General features: G+C 42.3%; 1 protein-coding gene across 3 annotated transcripts in view; it reads left to right on the forward strand.

Moving 5' to 3' along the window:
- The window catches only part of DDX47 (DEAD-box helicase 47), a 612,119-nt gene that overhangs the window by 404,928 nt on the left and 186,972 nt on the right, over window positions 1–20,219 (forward strand). The gene's annotated exons all lie outside the window — the stretch shown is intronic.

A 20,219-nucleotide genomic window follows, 5' to 3' on the forward strand; every position in this document is an offset into this window, starting at 1 on the left:
CCTTTTGTGTGAGGTAGCGAGAGAGGGGTTCTAGTGTGATGTTGAAAAGAGTTGACAGGGTGCAGCCCTGTCTTGTGCCTTTATGGAGATGCAATTCGGCCGAGAGGAGGGCAGCCACCACCAACCTGGCCATGGGGGATGCGTACACAAAGCCTGATTGGGCTGGGGGGATTAGCGAGGGTATACTGAAAGCTAGTCTGTAGGCTACTATTTTCGAGAGTATCTTTACATCCAAATTGAGAAGGGAGATGGGATGGTACGAGCTTGGTTCATGGGGGTCTTGACCCTTTTTTGAAAGCAATTTGATGATGGCCTGGTTCCCAGTTGTAATAGCAGTATATATTTCGGGTAGGGAAATGGGTGTGTTGAGGGTTTCAAGTTGGGAGGGAGAGACCGTGGGCATATCCATTTTGTCTATGAAAGATTTGGCGGCACTGCGATCAATGGGGTCTGTGGCATAGAGGGAGGAATAGTAGTGCAGCATAATTTTGTTTATATCCTGTTGTGAGGATTTTATGTTGCCTGCGGAATCTCGAAGGGAGGTTATGTGTGTTGGGTGGAAAGGGCCTTTGCAGAGTCTTGCTAGCAGTTTGCCAGCTTTATTACCAAATTTATGGAGGGTGCCTTCCAAGTGGGCCCTATGTGTTCATTCAAAGGGTATCCGCCCAGGTGTCAAAGGACCTTTTTGCAGCCTGCCACGTTCGTCTGTTTTCAGGGGTATCACTTGTGTAGAGAGAGCGCTATGCCAAGTGCGACTCGATGGCTTTCTTGTATTTTGCTAAAGTGTTTCTCTTAAATAAAACAGCGTAGAAAATGATGCGGCCTCTGAGGAAGCTTTCCAGAACAGGTTTGGTTTGTCTGCATGGGTAGAGTTGGCTGCAGAGAATTCAGACCAAGCTCCCTCCATGTAGTTCTGAAAATCTGTATTATTGTGAAGCTAGGAGGGAAGTGCCAAAGCTGGGGAGAGGGATGCAAGTCAGATGTCCAATAACAAGATGGGGGCATGGTCTGATATGGCAATATCATAAAAAGTAAAAATAAACTGCGCTCAGGAAAAAAATATAATATTACAAAAATTAAAAAATGGAAATAAAATATAGGCTGCAGCTCTAAGTGGGATACATACACTAGAATGAATATGAGAAAATTTGGGGAGCTGCGCCACTGGCCCTATATATTAATAGACTAAGTCCACAAATGAGATGTCAATGAGGGGTTAAATAGCATACATACAAAATGAATGTTTGTTGCCAATAACACTCACATAATACACATTAAACCATCCAAAAAATATAATAAATATAAAAATGACATAAAACAAAAGAAAGCTGTGTAACTGAGACTGAAAAATAAAGTCCAATATATCGGTCCAATGTATCAGTGATTATCGAGTCACCACAGTTAGTCCACACAAAACTGCAAATCAGTGCCCGTCACCAGATTATTGATGCGCTTACCAGATGCGGATAAAATAACAGCCTTAATAGTATTTATCCAAAGCAGGTTACGATTTAAGTAGTAAGACATCCGATCAAGGTTCTTGCATCCAGATTGCACTTATCATAGGTATATGGCAGTACCACAGCCTTTAACCACTTCAGCCCTGGACCAATAAACACCCTAAGTACCAGAGGTCTTTTTACAATTTTGCACTGCGCTGCTTTAACTGGTAATTGCGCGGTCATGCAATGTTTTACCCAAAACAAAATTTGTGTCCTTTTCTTCCCACAAATAGAGCTTTCTTTTGATGTTATTTGAGTGCCTCTGCGATTTTTATTTTTTGCGATATAAATGGAAAAAGACAGAAAATTTTAATAAAAAAAAGATATTTTCTACTTTTTGTTATAAGAAAAATCAAATAAACTCAATTTTAGTTATACATTTAGGGCAAAATTTATTCAGCCACATGTCTTTAGTAAAAAAAACGTCAATAAGCGTATATTTATTGGTTTTTCGCAAAAGTTATAGCGTCTACAAACTAGAGTACATTTTTTGGAATTTACACAGCTTTTAATTTATGACTGCCTATCTCATTTCTTCAGGTGCTAAAATGGCAGAGCAGTACAACCCCCCTCCCCCCAAATGACCCCATTTTGGAAAGTAGACACCCCAAGGAAATTGCTGAGGGGCATGTTGAGCCCATTGAATTTTTTTTTTTTTGTCCCAAGTAATTGAATAATGACAAAAAAAAAAAAGTTTACAAAAAGCTGTCACTAAATGATATATTGCTCACACATGCCATAGTTATATGTGGAATTGCACCCCAAAATATATTCTGCTGCTTCTCCTGAGTACGAGGATACCACATATGTGGGACTTTTTGGGAGTCTAGCCACGTACGGGACCCCGAAAACCAATCACTGCCTTCAGGATTTCTAAGGGTGCAAATTTTTGATTTCACTCCTCACTACCTATCACAGTTTCGAAGGCCATAAAATGCCAAAATAACACAAACCCCCCCCCCCCCCCCAAATGACCCCATTTTGGAAAGTAGACACCTCAAGCTATTTACTGAGAGGCATGTTGAGTCCATGAAATATTTTATATTTTGCCACAAGTTACAGGAATTTCAAAAAAATGTTTTTGTTTTTGCACAAAGTTGTCACTAAATGATATATTGCTCACACATGCTATGGGCATACGTCAAATTACACCCCAAAATAAATTCTGCTACTTCTCCCGAGTACGGGGATACCACATGTGGGGGACTTTTTGGGAGCCTAGCCACGTACGGGACCCCGAAAACCAAGCACTGCCTTCCGGATTTAAATATAAAATGCTACCAAAAAAAACTTAGCGATCGCAGGGATCAGGCCTGACTCTGTAATCGCTGCAGTTATGTATTTAGTGTTTTGTAAGTGACAGTGATCGATCGATACTGCACTTGGGTGGGCTGGGCAGAGGGGCAAAACGCAGGTGCCAGCAGGTATCTGGGCTGATCCCGCTAACAATGCGTTTTTTTGGAACCCTAAACTGCTGGGGACGCTAGTATAGATCTGATCAGATATTGATCTGTTCAGATTCTATACCACTACGGGAGGTGTATGCTTTGCGCGTGGGTGTTAGCGGTACTGGCACTAACCTAGCGCTGCCTGGGGCGATGCAGACCCTGACCCTAAAACCTAATTGATATCACCCGCCGGGTGATCAGGGGGTTAAACCTTTATTGGGTAATAAATGGTGGGTGCCCTGATGCTATAAAAAGCAAACTAACCAGAGTCACCCGTAACACTTATACGGTGATCACTGGTGAAAGGGTTAACTAGGGGCAATCGAGGGGTCAAATTTTTATTAGGTAGTATATGGGGGTCCCTGGCGCTATATAAAAACCTGATGGGGAACCTAAATAACTAACTGGCTAACCAGCGTCACCAGTGACACTTATACTGTGATCGCTGGTCGAAAGGGTTAACTAGGGGCAATCAGGGGGTTAAACCATTATTGGGTAGTATATCGGGGTACCTAGCGCTATAAAAACCTGGCGGTGAACCTAAAAAAATAACTAGCTACCTAGCGACACTAATGCAGCGATCAGAAAAAATGATCGCTTGGTGACACTGGCAAAAGGGGGTGAAAGGGTTAACTCTAGGGGCAATCAGGGGGTTAAACCTTTATTGGGGGGTGGTAGGGGGCTACCCTGGACTTAACACTAACTGCCCTGACAGTTTTTACTGTTACAACTGACACTGAATGCAGTGATCAGTAAATAAATGATCAATGCAATCAGTGACACTGTGACTGGGGGGTGGGGGGGGGGTTTGTGTACCTATGTGTCAGTCTAGTGTTTTGGTGCGCTTACTTTTTGTCTTCTCCTCGTAGTCCGGTCAAAAAGACCGCCCCGAGGAGAATGACATCACTTCCTCCTTCCTGTGTATACAATACACAGTGGGAGGAAGCTCCTCATTGGCCAGGAGCGATCCAGAGGGGGTGGCCAGAAACCAACGGCCATCCCCTCATCACGGATCGCTCCTGCAGCGAACCGGACCGACGTATCCAACGGGAGGGGGTCCGATCGGACCCCCCACCCGCTGGAAGGCAGGCACGTACATGTACGTGCTTGTGCCTGCCTGTGCCATTGTAATGACGTACAATGGCAATATGGCGGTCCTTAAGTGGTTAAAGCTTCAATAGTCAGCAATCGCGTATGTCACCAGCAACAACCCCAGAAAGAAAAAGATGCCTCCATAGCGTAAAACCATTCGAATAATTTATTAAAGTAAAAGTATCGCACTTGCATAAAGATTTCTTTATAGCAGCATCAAACAAAATCAGATAACGCCGGCCGGCATTCAAAACAAATTATCTGATTTTGTTAGATGCTGCTATAAAGAAATCTTTATGTAAGTGCGATACTTTTACTTTAATAAATTATTCGAATGGTTTTACGCTATGGAGGCATCTTTTTCTTTCTGGGGTTGTTGCTGGTGACATACGCGATCGCTGACTATTGAAGCTTTAAAGGCTTTGGTACTGCCATATACCTATGATAAGTGCAATCTGGATGCAAGAACCTTGATCGGATGTCTTACTACTTAAATCGTAACCTGCTTTGAATAAATACTATTAAGGCTGTTATTTTATCCGCATCTGGTAAGCGCGTCAATAATCTGGTGACAGGCACTGATTTGCAGTTTTGTGTGGACTCACTGTGGTGACTCGATAATCACTGATACACTGGACCGATATATTGGACTTAATTTTTCAGTCTGTTACACAGCTTTCTTTTGTTTTATGTCATTTTTATATGTATTATATTTTTTGGATGGTTTAATGTGTATTATGTGAGTGTTATTGGCAACAAACATTCATTTTGTATGTATGCTATTTAACCCCTCATTGACATCTCATTTGTGGACTTAGTCTATTAATATATAGGGCCAGTGGCGCGGCTCTCCAAATTTTCTCATGGCAATATCATGTATGTCAGTCCTTGAGATGATTGGGATAAGGTTGTTGGTGCAGAAGAGATAATTGATTCTAGTTAATATGTTGTGTGAGTTAGAATAAAATGTGTAGTGTCTATCCGCTGGGTGGAAGAGAAGCCAAACATCTTGGAGGTGGAGGGAGTCCATAGTGGATGCAAAGTGTGTGGGGTCAGAAGGCGAGGGAGGAGGAGGTCGCAGTCGTTTAGCGGAAGCAGGGTAGTGATGATATCTCCTCCAACTATGGCTTGCCTGGATTGTTTGGGGCGTATATGTTGGCTATCGTCAGTGCTCTTTCCCAATTTTATATGTATCGAGATGAAACGGCCATGGCTATCAGTATCTACGCACAGCACCTTGCAAGGGACGTTTTTATGGATCAGAATAATAACCCCAGATTTGCAATTAAGTGCACTTGAGCCTAGAACAGTGCCCACCCAGAGTTTTCTCATGCGGTGAAAGTCAGGGGGAGTTGGATATGTCATAGGTATTAGAGGAGGGGGTTTGGCAGGGAAGGTAAAATTTTATAACAAAACCATCACAAAACAATGGAAGAACTTCTCTTTTTTCCACATAGTGCCTGTGTAGGCCAGCTCTCCTAAACGATCCAGGCGATGTAGTAGATACATGGCCTTGATGACTCGGTGCCGGGCGCGCATGGGCTTCGCTGGTCCAGAAAGCGGTTATTTGGAGGGGCTTTAAGCGAGGAGTCAGTATGTGCATCAGATTGCAGTGAGCGCAGTAAGGCTTCCACTTCATAAATGTCCTGAAAGGATAGTTGATCCCCATTGGGGGCTTTGAGGTGGAGGGTCGCGGGGAATGCCAATGTGAATTTCATCTGTTGCTGGTGAAGCTCCGCGCATATGTGTTGGAATGCTTTCCTCTTTTTGGAGACCTCCAGGGAATAGTCTGCGAAGATCAGGATTTTAACACCATCAATTTGAAGAGATCTAGTTTGTCTGAACTTTTACAGGATGGTGGTCTTATTGGAATAATTGAGGTACTTAGCAATGATTGGGCAGGGAGACTTGCAGTCAGGTGCATATGTGCCCATACGGTGGGCCCATTCAACCGTGCAAGGACCAGGGAGGCCCAGCGCCTCCTGGGATGTGTCTGGCAAAGAATTTGGGGAGGGATGCTGATTGTAGTGTTTCTGGTACCCCCACGAATCTCAAATTGCTCCTTCTGGATCTGTTTTCTAGATCGTTCAGTTTTTGGAGTATGTATTGATTTGTCTTGTCCTGTGCTTGTTCGGTAGCTTGCGCCTGGTAAACTTCTTCCTCCAAGCTTGAAAGGTGGTGTTCAACCTCACCAATTCTGGTGGCATGTTCCCTTAGTTGTGCTTTAATTTGCCTCATCCCTGCATCCACCGCCTTTTCCACTGAGACGGTTATCATGGGGGACAGGAGAGCAGCTACGGCCTGGGCGATACTATCAATGTTGCTGTTCCCCAGGTTCGAGGATGAGGAAGCGGCATGTGGTTAGAGAGAGAACTGAAGTGAGGAGGGGGAGGTTGTGTGGGTGCTCAACTCCATGGCTAGTTCGACTGGGTAGGCTGGAGCCAGGGCCTTGATTTGAGAGTGGGCTGGGTGGATTAATGCGGCCACTTGGGAGCGTGCACCGGTCTTTTCCACAAAGCGGTCCATGCACGAGGGTGTAGTGATATATTAATATGTTTAGCGTTGGGTAGATGATTAATTCGTTATTTTAAGTACTCTTCCGCAGCAACCCAATTCTTCCAGAGAGATGCACTTTATTGACTTCCAATACAGAACAAAGTCTTGCAACAGATGACCCAATCCAACAGAGTAAATCTTATCAATATAGTAAATATTCAGATCCCCATGTTTCCTCAGACCTTGGTGCCTTCACCACCACAAACAAAACTGACTGCCATGTTATATATCCTAAGCATTGAATGGCTGAGCAACTTGATTGGCCCTTTCCATTAAATGCTTTGATCTCCTTGTGTTTTTTTTTCATAGTGACAAAAGATTACTCCTAGCCGTGAACAGCTGTAGTCATAAACTGCCCTAATTTGCATTCTTGCATATAAACATAAACAAGTTCCCTTCAATATGCGTATTTAGATTAACAGATCCCACCTTAACAACCTTTTGGTGTATAGAATAAGGCCTATACCCCAATCTAAATTCTTGCATATTAATACCAACAGGTTTCCTTCAATGTGTGTAATTAGATTAACAGAAACCACCTTAACAATCTTTTGGTCAACAAGTCCCCTTTGATATGTGTAATTGAGTTGGCTCGGACAAGTCATTCAACAAGTCAGTCCACTGAAATCTGGCCTGGTCAATCTTGCATGTGTCCATCTAACACCATATATATAAAATACATGGACATACACACACACATATATGATACTTATATAAATATATACCCATATATACACACATAAACACACATATATATATATATATATATATATATATATATACACACACACACACACACACACACACACACACACACACACACACACCCATATCAACATATAATACACATATATTACAACAGAGGGGTTCCTAAGGAGGCTGCTGGGTGTTGGGAGTGAGTCAGGTTGGTGTTTTGAATACAAGCCCCTGCTTAGGCCTCGCGGATTTAGGATGAGGCTGGGGCCTCAATTTGTGGCTGTGCCTGGCAGAGTGGTGTGGCGGTGCGTGAGGACGTGCCGGTACTGGAAACCCAACCGTACCTTGTGGGGAGGGGGTGAGGGGGCCCCCGATGAGACAGCCAGGGGCAAGAGTCGGGCTGGCATACACAGGCCCTAGGGCGCACAGCACTCTCCGTGCAGGTTGAAGCCGGGGCCTCGATTTAGAAGTGAGGCTGGGTGGAGCGTTCCGGCCATAGAGGAGTCCGTGCCAGTTTTTGGTTTCGTACTGGTCGATTCCAATGAGGGCAGCTGGGCACCTGTATTTGAGGCGGCAGCCGAGGGTCAGGCAGGAATTTATAGGCCGATTTTCTGAACACACTGCGGGAGATGTGATTAAACACAGCTACTCCTCAATGCGGTGCCAGTTCCGGAAGTATAGTTTGGTTCTTACCCTCTGGAAAGATTCATTATTTCCAATGTACGTTTATCCCTTGACCGATTGCAGGCTCTCCTCAGGACGGTGCAGGACCTGTTGCATCAGGGAGTGGTTGTCCAGCTATCAGAACAGTTTCAAGGTTTTTATCCAGTCCTGTGTATGGTCCCAAAGAGAGAAAGGTTTGTCAGATTCTGGGCCTCAAGGCCCTGAGCTGCTTTGTGCGTGTACAGAAATTCAGAATGGAGTCCGTTCGCATTGTGATGGCATCCCTACATCAGGGAGATTTTCTAGCCTCTATCAAAATCAAGGCTGCTTACTTGCACATCCCAATATGTGCCCAACATCAGCACCTCCTCTATCGGTTTTGTGGTCTTTGGTCTTGCCTCTGCCCCTCGGTTCTTTACAAAATTGTTGGCTCCGGTTATGGCATTGCTACGTCAGAGGGGGATTGCAGTGTTGGGCTACCTGGATGATCTCCTCTTGTGGGTTAAATCCTCTTCTGCCTTGATGGTGGAGATCACTATTCAGACCCTGTAGATGTTCGGTTGGCTTCTAAACTACCAGAAGTCTACCCTGCGTCCCACCAAAAAATTGGATTATCTGGGTCTGACTCCAGATTCAGCTCTAGCCAGTTTTCCTTCCTCTAGACAAACTCTAGAAGTTGCATGCTGCGATTCATCTATTGCTGTCCAGCAGGTGGTCCTCCCTCTGGACTTTGCACAGTTCCATACGAGGGCCCTCTAATGGGAGATCCTTGTGAAATGGGATAAGTGTCCAAAGTCTCTGGACAATCCGATTTGGCTTCGCTCTCCAGCTCTTCGACAGGGCAAACCTTTTCTCCCTATGTTTCCGACGGTGGTCAGTAGAGATGCCAGTCTGTCCAGGTGGGGAAATGTCCTGGGACTTGGCTCCCCTCAGGGTTGTTGGACGCTGGAGGAATCCAGGCTACCGATCAATGTCTTGGAACTTCAGGTGTTCAGTCTGTGACTGGTTCACTAGACGGATCGGCCCCTGGGGCTCCCGGTACGGATCCAGTCAGACAATACCGCGGCGATGGCTTATGTCAATCACCAGGGTGGAACAAAAAGCGTGTTAGGTGCTCTGAAGGTAGCTGGCATTCTCGGGTGGTCAGAACGCTTTGTTCCGGCCCCCTCCACCGTACATATTATATTACTGAAGTGGAAATTGGCAGGTGGACTATCAGTCGGCAGGCGTTGGAGTAAGGTCACGGGATCCTCTGGTGAACGCCACTGATGCTCTTGTGGCCCCGGGGGGCCAGTATCATCTGATCTACACCTTTCTCCTATCAAGCTTCTAACGCGGCTTCTTCACAGGGTCGAGACCTAAAATACATTTCCGTTTTTGGTTGTAACATGACAAAATGTGGAAAATGTGAAGGGTTATGAATACTTTCTCAAGGCACTGTAATCAACACAATTCTGTCTTCAACACATTTATTGTAGTTTTTACTCCAATTTTGGCTTGCCATTACAGTCTTTATTAGATATTCCTGGGAGGTGATATATAGGGTATTGATGAGTCAATGGTTAAGGAGGTTACTCTGAAAAGAAAGTGGAAAGTTCCCCACTGGGTTTTTTCGCAGCAAATTGGAATCTAATATTTTGTAAAAATCAGATGTTTTATTTCAAAAGATGGTTAGACACAAAACCTATATAAAAAAATGAATTAAAATATGAGATCAGGTATATACAAGGCAAGACAAATTAGACTAGGAAAGCTTATACATCAAGGGTGATACGTTGTTACACTTGGAATTGCACTATCCGATATATGGAAATACGGGGCATTTACCTCCGTTTTTTTTCACCAGTGTCTTGAAGGTGGTGGCCATGGCGGTTGAAGCTCTTCAAATTCTTCAATGATATCCCAGTGAGCACAATATAATCTGATCCAATCGGATGGCACAAAAGATAATGTGGATGGTACCCGAGCCTCAGTGCAAGGTCTTGCCTGTAATGTGTCCTATATGGCCCTGGACCTTTGTAATGATATTCCTGGTCTATTACTTGCCCAAGGTAACCAAAAGGGTGCTTTACAGGTCCAAGGGTGTGGAACCCAAGGAAAGGGGGACCCGGTCCTTGAAGGTCCACAGAGGCACAACCCACCTTGATAGGGGAAGATTGGACCTGTGAAACCAGGTCCTGCAGCATGGATCAGTGAGTGCTCCCTCTGGAATAACTAAACTATTCCCCCTCTGATTTTCTGCACTGTGGGGCCTCTATGATCTGGGTGCACTCTGTGTCTGGGTGTGTGGCCGGGGGTTACAGACTAACAGCAGCGACGTGCTCTTGTGGTGTGGGCACCGAGGTCGCACGTGCTGTGGGTCATGTATGTCGGCACACATGACCACGTTCGGCACTGAATGTCAGTGGTGATTCAAGCGCTTGGACAAAACGTTATAAGCCTGACCTTCTGGCACGCACTAAGGAGACACAGAGCGGTACTTGGACACGTGAGTCTGAAGGTTTTTGGGGATGTGTATATAAATAAATAAAATATATAATAATATAATTTAAGAAAGTCTGAACACTTTCCATCCCCACTGTGTGTATAATAATATATATATATATATATATATACAGTGGGGATGGAAAGTGTTCAGACTTTATTACATTTTTCACTTTGTTATATTGCAGCCATTTGTTAAAATCATTTAAGTTCATTTTGGCAGATTTATTAAAAAAGAAAAACTGAAATATTGCATGGTCGTAAGTATTTAGACCCTTTGCTGTGACACTCGTATATTTAACTCAGGTGCTGTCCATTTCTTCTTATCATCCTTGAGATGGTTCTACACCTTCATTTGAGTGCAGCTGTGTTTGATTATACTGATTGGACTTGATTAGGAAAGTTACACACCTGTCTATATAAGACATTACAGCTCACAGTGCATGTCAGAGCAAATGAGAATCATGAGGTCAACGGAACTGCCTGAAGAGACAGAATTGTGGCAAGGCACAGATCTTACCATGGTTACAAAATAATTTCTGCTGCACTTAAGGTTCCTAAGAGCACTCCATAATTGTTAAATGGAAGACGTTTGGGGTGACCAGAACCCTTCCTAGAGCTGGCCGTCCGGTCAAACTGAGCTATCGGGAAGAGAAGAGCCTTAGTGAGAGAAGTAAAGAAGAACCCAAAGATCCCTATGGCTGAGCTCCGGAGATGCAGTCGGGAGATGGGAGAAAGTTGTAGAATGTCAACCATCACTGCAGCCCTCCACCAGTCGCAGCTTTATGGCAGAGTGGCCCGAAGGAAGCCTCTCCTCAGTGCAAGACACACGAAAGCCTGCATGGAGTTTGCTAAAAAAAAAAAAAAAAATACCTGAAGGGCTCCAAGATGGTGAGAAATAGGATTCTCTGGTCTGATGAGACCAAGATAGAACTTTTTGGCCTTAATTCTAAGCAGTATGTGTGGAGAAAACCAGGCACTGCTCATCACCTGTTCAATACAGTCCCAACAGTGAAGCATGGTGGTGGCAGTATCATGCTGTGGGGGTGTTTTTCAGCTGCAGGGACAGGACGACTGCTTGCAATCAAGGAAAAGATGAATGCGGCCAAGTACAGGGATATCCCGAACAAAAACCTTCTCCAGAGTGCTCAGAACCTCAGACTGGGCCAAAAGTTTACCTTCCAACAAGACAATGACCCTAAGCACACAGCTAAAAAAAGGAGTGGCTTCACAACAACTCCGTGACTGTTATTGAATGGCCCAGCCAGAGCCCTGACTTAAACCCAATTGAGCATCTCTGGAGAGACCTAAAAATGTCTATCCACCAACATTTACCATCCAACCTGACAGAACTGGAGAGGATCTGCAAGGAGGAATGGCAGAGGGTCCCCAAATCCAGGTGTGAAAAACTTGTTGCATCTTTACCAAAAAGACTCATGGCTGTATTAGCTCAAAAGGGGCTTCTACTAAATACTGAGCAAAGGGTCTGAATACTTAGGACCATGTGATATTTCAGTTTTTTTCTTTAACCACTTGCCGCCCGCCCTATTACAAATAGACGGCGGCAAAGTGGTTTCATAATCCTAACCGGACGTCATATGTCGTCATCAGGATTATGAGCCACTGCGCGCCCCCGGGAGCGCGCATCGCGGCGATCGTTGTTGCGGGGTGTCAGTCTGACACCCGGCAACTACGATCTCGGTAAAGGGTCTCCGACGGAGACTCTTTACCACGTGATCAGCTGTGTCCAATCACGGCTGATCACAGTGTAAATGGGAAGAGCCAGTGATCTGCTTTTCCTCACTCGCGTCTGTCAGACGCGAGTAGAGGAGAGCCGATCGGCTGCTCCTCTGACAGGGGGGGTCTGTGCTGATCGATTATCAGCACAGCCCCCCCCAAGGATGCCCACACTGGACCACCAGGGACGCCACCAGACCACCAGGGATGCCCAGCAGAGGTAATCCTCCCTAGACCACCAGGGATGCCAGTCAGGCACAATGGATGCCAATCAGTGCCCACAATGGGCATCACTGATTGGCATGCATTATTGTTTGGCACTGATTGGCATCCATTAGTACAGTATAACACCTGTGTTGCTAATGAGTGCCCACCTGTGTTGCTAATGAGTGCCCACCTGTGCCGCCTATCAGTGCCCACCTGTGCCGCCTATCAGTGCCCACCTTTGCCGCCTATCAGTGCCCACCTGTGCCGCCTATCAGTGCCCACCCATGCCCATCTGTGCCGCCTACCAATGCCCATCTGTGCCGCCTACCCATGCCCATCTGTGCCGCCTACCCATGCCCATCTGTGCCGCCTACCCATGCCCATCTATGCTGCCTACCCATGCCCATCTATGCCGCCCATCCATGCCAATACGTGCCAGATATCACTGCCAATTTGTGCCACCTATCAGTGTCCATCCGTGTCGCCCATCCGTGTCGCCCATCCGTGTCGCCTATCAGTGTCCATCAATGCCACCCCATCAGTGCCACTTCATTGGTGCCCATCAGTGCCGCCTTATCAGTGCCCATCCGTGAAGGAGAAAACGTACTTATTTACAAAGTTTTGAAACTGAAACAAAAAAAAAACATTTTTTTATTCAAAATTTTCGGTATTTTTTTATTTGTAGCACAAAAAATAAAAACCGCAGAGGTGATCAAATACCACCAAAAGAAAGCTCTATTTGTGGGAAAAAAATGATAAAAATTTCATTTGGGTACAGTGTAGCTTGACCGCGCAATTGTCATTCAAAGTGCGACAGCGCTGAAAGCTCAAAATTGGTCTGGGCAGGAAGGTGTTTAAGTGCCCTGTATTGAAGTGGTTAATAAATCTTCAAAAATGTCAACAATTCTGTGTGTTTCTGTCTATGGGGTGCTGTGTGTACATTAACCACTTGACAACTGGACACTTAAACCTTCCTCGTGACTAAACCAATTTTCAGCTTTCAGTGCTCACACTTTGAATGAAAATTACTCAGTCATGTAATATTGTACCCAAATTAATTTTTTGTCTTTTTTTTCATACAATACAGCTTTCTTTTGGTGATATTTGATAACCTCTGGGTTTTTTATTTTATGCGCTATAAATGAAAAAAAAAGACAAAATTTTAAAAAAAATTTAAAAACGCGTTTTCTTTGTTTCTGTGATAACATTTTGCAAATTAATAATTTTTCTTCATAAATTTTGGCCACGATTTATACTGGTACATATATTTGGTAAAAATAACCCAAATTAGTGGATATTATTTGGTCTTTGTGAAAGTTAGAGAGTCTACAAGCTGTGGTGCAAATCATAAAAAAAATTGATCACATCTAATGTACTGGTGGCCGATCTCATTTTTTGCACCCCGCACGAGCCAGGTTAAGTACAAATACCTCCCAAATGACCCCTTTTTTCAAAGTAGACATTCCAAGCCATTTAGTAAGATGCATGGTGAGCTTTTTGATGTCATTTTTTCCTACTATTCTTTGCAGATTCTTTGAAGATTACACACACACACACACACACACACACACACACACACACACACACACACACACACACACACACACACTTGTCATTGTAATAGGTTATTTCTCTCACATGGCATGTGTATACCACAAATGACACCCCAAAATACATTCTGCTACTCCTCCTGAGTATTACCATACCACATTTAGGGAGGCACAGTGGTGTAGTTGTTGTTAGTACTCTCGCTTAGCAGTAAAAAGGGTCGCTGGTTCAAATCTCAATCACGACACTACCTGCCTGGAGTTTGCATGTTCTCCCTGTGCCTGCATTGGTTTCCTCCAGGTACTCTGGTTTCCTCCCACACTCCAAAGACTTGCAGGTAGGTTAATTGGCTTCTGTCCAAAATTGGCCCTAGTATATGAATGGGGACCTTGGATTGTGGGCTCCTTGAGGGTAGGGACCAATGTGAGTGTGCAATGTACAGGGATAGGGACAATTGTAGACACTCACTCAAGTTGAACAGGATGGACTAGTGTCTTTATTCAACCTTACTATGTAACTATGTGTGGGACTTTTCCACAGCCTGGCCACAGAGAGAGGACAAACATGCAGGGAGCACCATCACATGTTCTAGGAGCATAAAGTACACATCTAACTTCTTGACTACCTATTAAATTTTTGAAGGCCCTGAAGCACCAGGACAATGACACTGTAGTGGCACTGATGACAGATGGTACTGATACGTGGCACTGATGACAGATGGCACTGACACATGACACTGATGACAGATGGCACTAATATGTGGCACCGATGACAGATGGCATTTATACGTGGCAGTGGGGACAGGTGGCATGGACATTTTACTGTGAGCACTTTATTTTCCGTTTTTTTTCACTAACCTCTGCAGCCGTTTGCTCTCCCCTCCTCACGCGCTGTCTCTATGTGAGTAGGGAGAGCCAGCGATGAGAGATTATCTCATGTTTACATATGAGATCATCTCTCATTGGACACTCAGATGACACTGTAAACGGCTGCTGTGATTGTCCATTTACAGCGATCTTTGACTGGCTGGACGTGGCCAGCGCAGAATTTCCCCAATGCTCCACGGGAGCGTGCATCACGGAAATGAACAGGAGGCCGTCAAGGGACTGCCTCCCAGCAATTGGAATCTGTGCTGTAGCTGTCTTTTGGCTATAGCACAGGCACCTGGTGGTTAATGAAGAAAAAAATGAACGTAAAGGATTTTGGCAAATGGCTGCAATATAACAGAGTGAAAACTTTAAGGGGGTCTGAATACTTTCCGTCCCGTGTGTGTGTGTGTGTGTGTGTGTATGTATATGTATATGTATATATGTGTATATATATATATATATATATATATATATATATATATATATATATATATATATATATAAAATTAGGGGTGCTCCGAATTTGTTTTTTGGTGCCGTAACTGATACGAGATGAAAAATACACTAGGCTGAAACTGACCGATACAGAAAATGGCTTTTTTTATATATTAAATGAAAATTTTTTTTGATGTATAAAATGTTGTTATATTATCCATATTCAACTTGAGCATTAATTTTACGAATAAAAGAATAGTACAGTCCAGTAATGTAAATAAGTAATTTGATAAAAAGCAACCCAAATAAATTGGACAGTGGACACAAGATGAAATCAAAAGACAAAATTGTAATAAATTAAAATAACTACAGCATAGTCTTGGTCCATACCCAGAACACAGTGCGTTATAGTGTATAGTACTGGAGTTTGTAGACAGCCACAGATACAGAACATAGTTTTGCACATGCAGCAGGCTGACAGCTTTGGGAGAGACAATGACTGACATAGTTTGGCCCAACATCAAAGTATGTATAACTAAGTATAAAGAACAACTAACCATAACCTAAATATGGCAGAAGGCTGTTATTCTGTTTCACAGTTTCTGTGAATATAAGTTTAGCATATGCTAATGCTATATTACAATTTTTCTTTATTTTCAACTCGAGAACTTTTTTCCCTGTGTTCTCTCCCTAAGGTGTCAGCGGCTGCATGTGCGATAAAAGTGTATTTATGTAGCTGCGAGTTACATACATTGTCATACAGTAGACCGAACTGTGTTCCTGCCCCTGGGTATGAGTGCAGACTTCCTGGTACACAGACTAGTCTACAGCAGTGGTGCTCAGCTAGTCATGGCAAGCAATGTAGACTAGTCTGTGTTTCTTGATGTCTCCGCCAATACCCGGAACGGTGCGGTATAGTGTATAGTACTGGTGTATGTAGGCAGCCACAATTTTGCATTTGCTCATGCAGCGGGCTGACAGCTCATGGAGAGACATAGTTTGGCCCAACTACAACAAACTATGAATGTACATTAGTTCAAAAGCTCTCTTAAATTGAAGAAGTGCAAAAAACTTTAGAAGAACTACAATGAACCAACAAATGGCACAACTAGACAATTGGAACATACCAGGTAGTCAGTCATACTATGTTCCAATTATCCAACAGCACAGTCCAATGCCAGTTAATTTACTATGTTCAACATGGTAAATGAATTGGTCTATGCTACGGATTTATAAATCTTTTTTCAGTAAAAGTGTCAGATTTCGCTTTAAGAACAAAAACTGTTCAGCTTTCTCACAGGAGAGATTTTCTCTTCTCATCAAGAATATGAGATGCTAGACTGAATAGTCTCTCACTGTCTGTACTGGTGCTTGAGGCAGATAAATATATGCATGCAATCTGCAAGCAAAGGAAAACCTTGTTTGAGGCGCCAGTACTCAAGGGAATTGTCACTTCTGGTGATAGGCTGTTCAGCTAAATAAATGTCCAGCTGTTGGGTAGCTGCACTTGTTGTGGCACTGCTATGGACCGGGGTGCATTCATGTAAGATTTCCTCAAACATTAGATATGGAGGGAGGGTGTTCCTCTTCACTTGTGTGCAACTGTCTCTTCTCACTTTCCTCTGTGCTACACTTCTAAACTTCTTCACCAGATGCTTCCACCACCTCCATTTGTGCCTGTATCATTTCCCATGCACACTGCTTTTTCTCCACATTAAAATAATGCTCTTTAAATGCTCTTTAAATCGAGGATCTAAAACTGTTGCAGAAGGTTGGACTTGGTGTCTTTAAACCTGTTGGTAATGGCCTCCAGTAGAGTGGGTTTTATCCGTTTTTACGTCATGGTCTATTTCTACCTCTTTTTTTGTAGCAGACGCTTCAGTGCAACAATCAAGGAAATAACTTCAGAAATGGAAGCATTAGTTGAGCTTATATCTTTTAACTGTTCAAATGTCGATAGAAGAAACAAACCATTTTCAACTAACAGCCACTGACTTGCACTCAGTGTTGCCGGTAGCTCATATTCTGCAATGTATGCAGCTAAAACATGCTTTTGTTCAAAAAGACTTTGCAGCATATTGTAGGTGCTGTTCCAACGAGTGGCTACATGTTGCTGCAGTCGTTTCAGTGGCATTCCAAACTGCATCTGCACAACTTTTAATCTGAAATAAGCAAGCGGAGAATGCTTAGTGACCCACAATGTTCCTTCTTTATGATACAATATCAGATATGGTGCACTGAGTCAGCAATCCTTCATTCACAGCCAATTGCAGCGTATGTGCCATGCACGGTATGCTTTTAAGTTCACTGTCCTCCATTGCCTTTGCCATGTTCCACGCATTGTCTCGGACAATCAAATGCACTTTAGACTTCTCAATGTGCCAAGTGTCAAGGTGAGAGAAAATGAAAAAAAACTCTGGACAGCTGCACTCCAGAAAGGATCTATTTTCTTGTGCCTTTTATTGTAGAATAAAAATCGCATAACACGATCCACAGCAAAAGTGATACAGAACGAAATGCTGACGCGTTTGACACTGAAATCAGTGCTTACTCATAGCTAGTGATCATTTGAAATAAGGAACAAATATATACTCTAAGAATTACATCATGTGACTTGATGGTTAATGGTGAAAATCCATAACGGCTGAAAAACTGTGAATGTGAGATCTTTACACATGTTGCCTGTATAATTAGTTCCAAAAACCTGTGATCATATGTTCATTAAGCAAAACCCAAAAAATAAAGCCAAATAAGTGAGTGAAAAATAGTGTTTTTCTACATGCAAATAAAAAGTGAAAATATATGATTTATGTGCAATGTGTGTATAAATAATAATATACAAGTACGTGTGTTCACAATAAAGTAAAACAAAAACTAAATGTCCATCTGTGTTCAATCATTCCAAATGTGTAAATAAATTAAAGAAAGAAAAATTTCTAGAACAAATGTAAAGTAAGTGTATATGGAGTGTAAGTGTGTGTATGTATGTGTGTATATATATATATATATATATATATATATATATATATATATATATATATATATATATATATATATACACTGTGACTCTTAATGTTATAACAAAGTAATAAAAAAATAAAAGTGTTAAAAAAAAAAAAATATATATATATATATATATATATATATATATATATATAGTTCTATATACATATTAAAAATCAAAGCCGAGATCTAGAAAATTTCAGTAAAAAAGAGCAAATATGGTTGTTCTAATGAGTGTCGAAAAGAACACAAATTAATATATGAAAGGTGATAGAAAGTGTATATAGATAAACGTATATTGAAAAGAATCTGAAGGTATGTATGTTACCAGAAAATCCATCAATGTTCGTGATATCGCACTGTCACAAAAAGTCAATGAAGGTGTCGGGCTTCCTGCATCTAAGCATATTTAGTGATACAATGTTTAGAGAGGCCCAAAATATATGTTGAACTAAAGAGGGACCAGCTCATTTGGACAATCTGACTGGGATAACAATCGTATCCGTCCCTTTAATCAAAATTATATGCTTCAATGCAGGCTTTGTATAATTAATGGTTGTTTGCTGTATGTCCATTATCAGAGGGAGATAGAAGCATTAAATAGGACTCCCAGATAACATGTCTCAAGATCTCAATGTATGAAAATGATAATCGCATACTTCAATCAGTGTGTCCAGATACATATATGCTGACATACAAACCACCAACCAAGCCAGTACCCCAAATCATGACCGTGCTCTAGGCACGTTAAAAAATAAACCTAGGAATATCAAACATTGTATGACCAAATTTATATGAAATTTAGATAACACAGAATTGCTCCTAAGAAATTTAATTGGCCAATTAACTAATTTGCACAACGATCTTGGGCTGTGCTTGCTAAATGGTTGCAACATCTGGTCCCCATTATACTGTACAGAATGACTTTTAGAATGTATACAAAAAATAAAAAAATAATAAAAAATATAAATGTGGTTAAAGCTAGAACCAGTAAATATGTACGTATAAAAAAGATATATGAAATAATATATATATAATCGGACACGAGGAACAACCGCTCAGCAAAACCTGAACCCTCCCAGGTAATTGGTCAAAAATGTATGTGTACTGTCAAATGAAAATAATAAATCCTATAAACACATTATCGAATCCAGTATATATAGGCTATCAAGATGGAAGTAGTAGAACATATGGATACATTGTCAACCAATGTAGCCTATATACGTTAATTAAATCCAAAAACAGATAATCCTAAAAAGACCTGGTACACAACAACTATGTATAAGAACAATCCAAAGACATAAAGGGAAAAGGGAGAGTAGGGAACAAAGAGACGAGAGTTGTAGATGAGTGTGCATATAGATCGTGACACTGTCACGGCATGTGAAAGAAAACGGCTGTGACCGGTGTTAACCTAAATGCATGCACATCCTAATCGTAGTAGCATAAATACACATAATGTCTGCCTATATGTGGATGCCCATACCGTGGCAATATAAACAAAAATAAAAATTTAATATATTACAACCTATATGGAAGTGCATGAAAACATCCCATGTGAATGAGGCCTAATAGTCCACATACAGAGTGTGTTAGAAAGCCCTAAAGAATAATGGAGCAAATGCCATCTGAATTGTTTCTTCGGTTCAAACCTCAAACACATGCTGTTCACTTAAGTGGACATGTGAAGAACTTCTTGGAAAATTAATAGTAAAAAAAAATAATTAAGTTTTACATTTCTTTTTTCTTTTTATGCCCAAAGAGTATTAAAAACTTATACCCTGCTTGCTTTCTCTAGATACAGCAGATCAGCGAGATGCTGCTGGAGTGGGAATGTTATGTGTTCTACCCTAAAGAGGGCTGGAACGTTTAACATGTTCCCAAAGGTGCTTTAAAAGGTCCTTTTAAAACAGAGCATTTGCATTTTGCATAATCTTAACAAAATGGTTAATTGTACACTTTATATATAACCTTTTGCA

Source organism: Lithobates pipiens, unplaced genomic scaffold (assembly GCF_037356315.1).
Source record: "Lithobates pipiens isolate NorthernLeopardFrog02 unplaced genomic scaffold, aLitPip1_a1.2 Scaffold_23, whole genome shotgun sequence".
In the NCBI taxonomy this organism is placed as follows: Eukaryota; Metazoa; Chordata; class Amphibia; order Anura; family Ranidae; genus Lithobates; species Lithobates pipiens.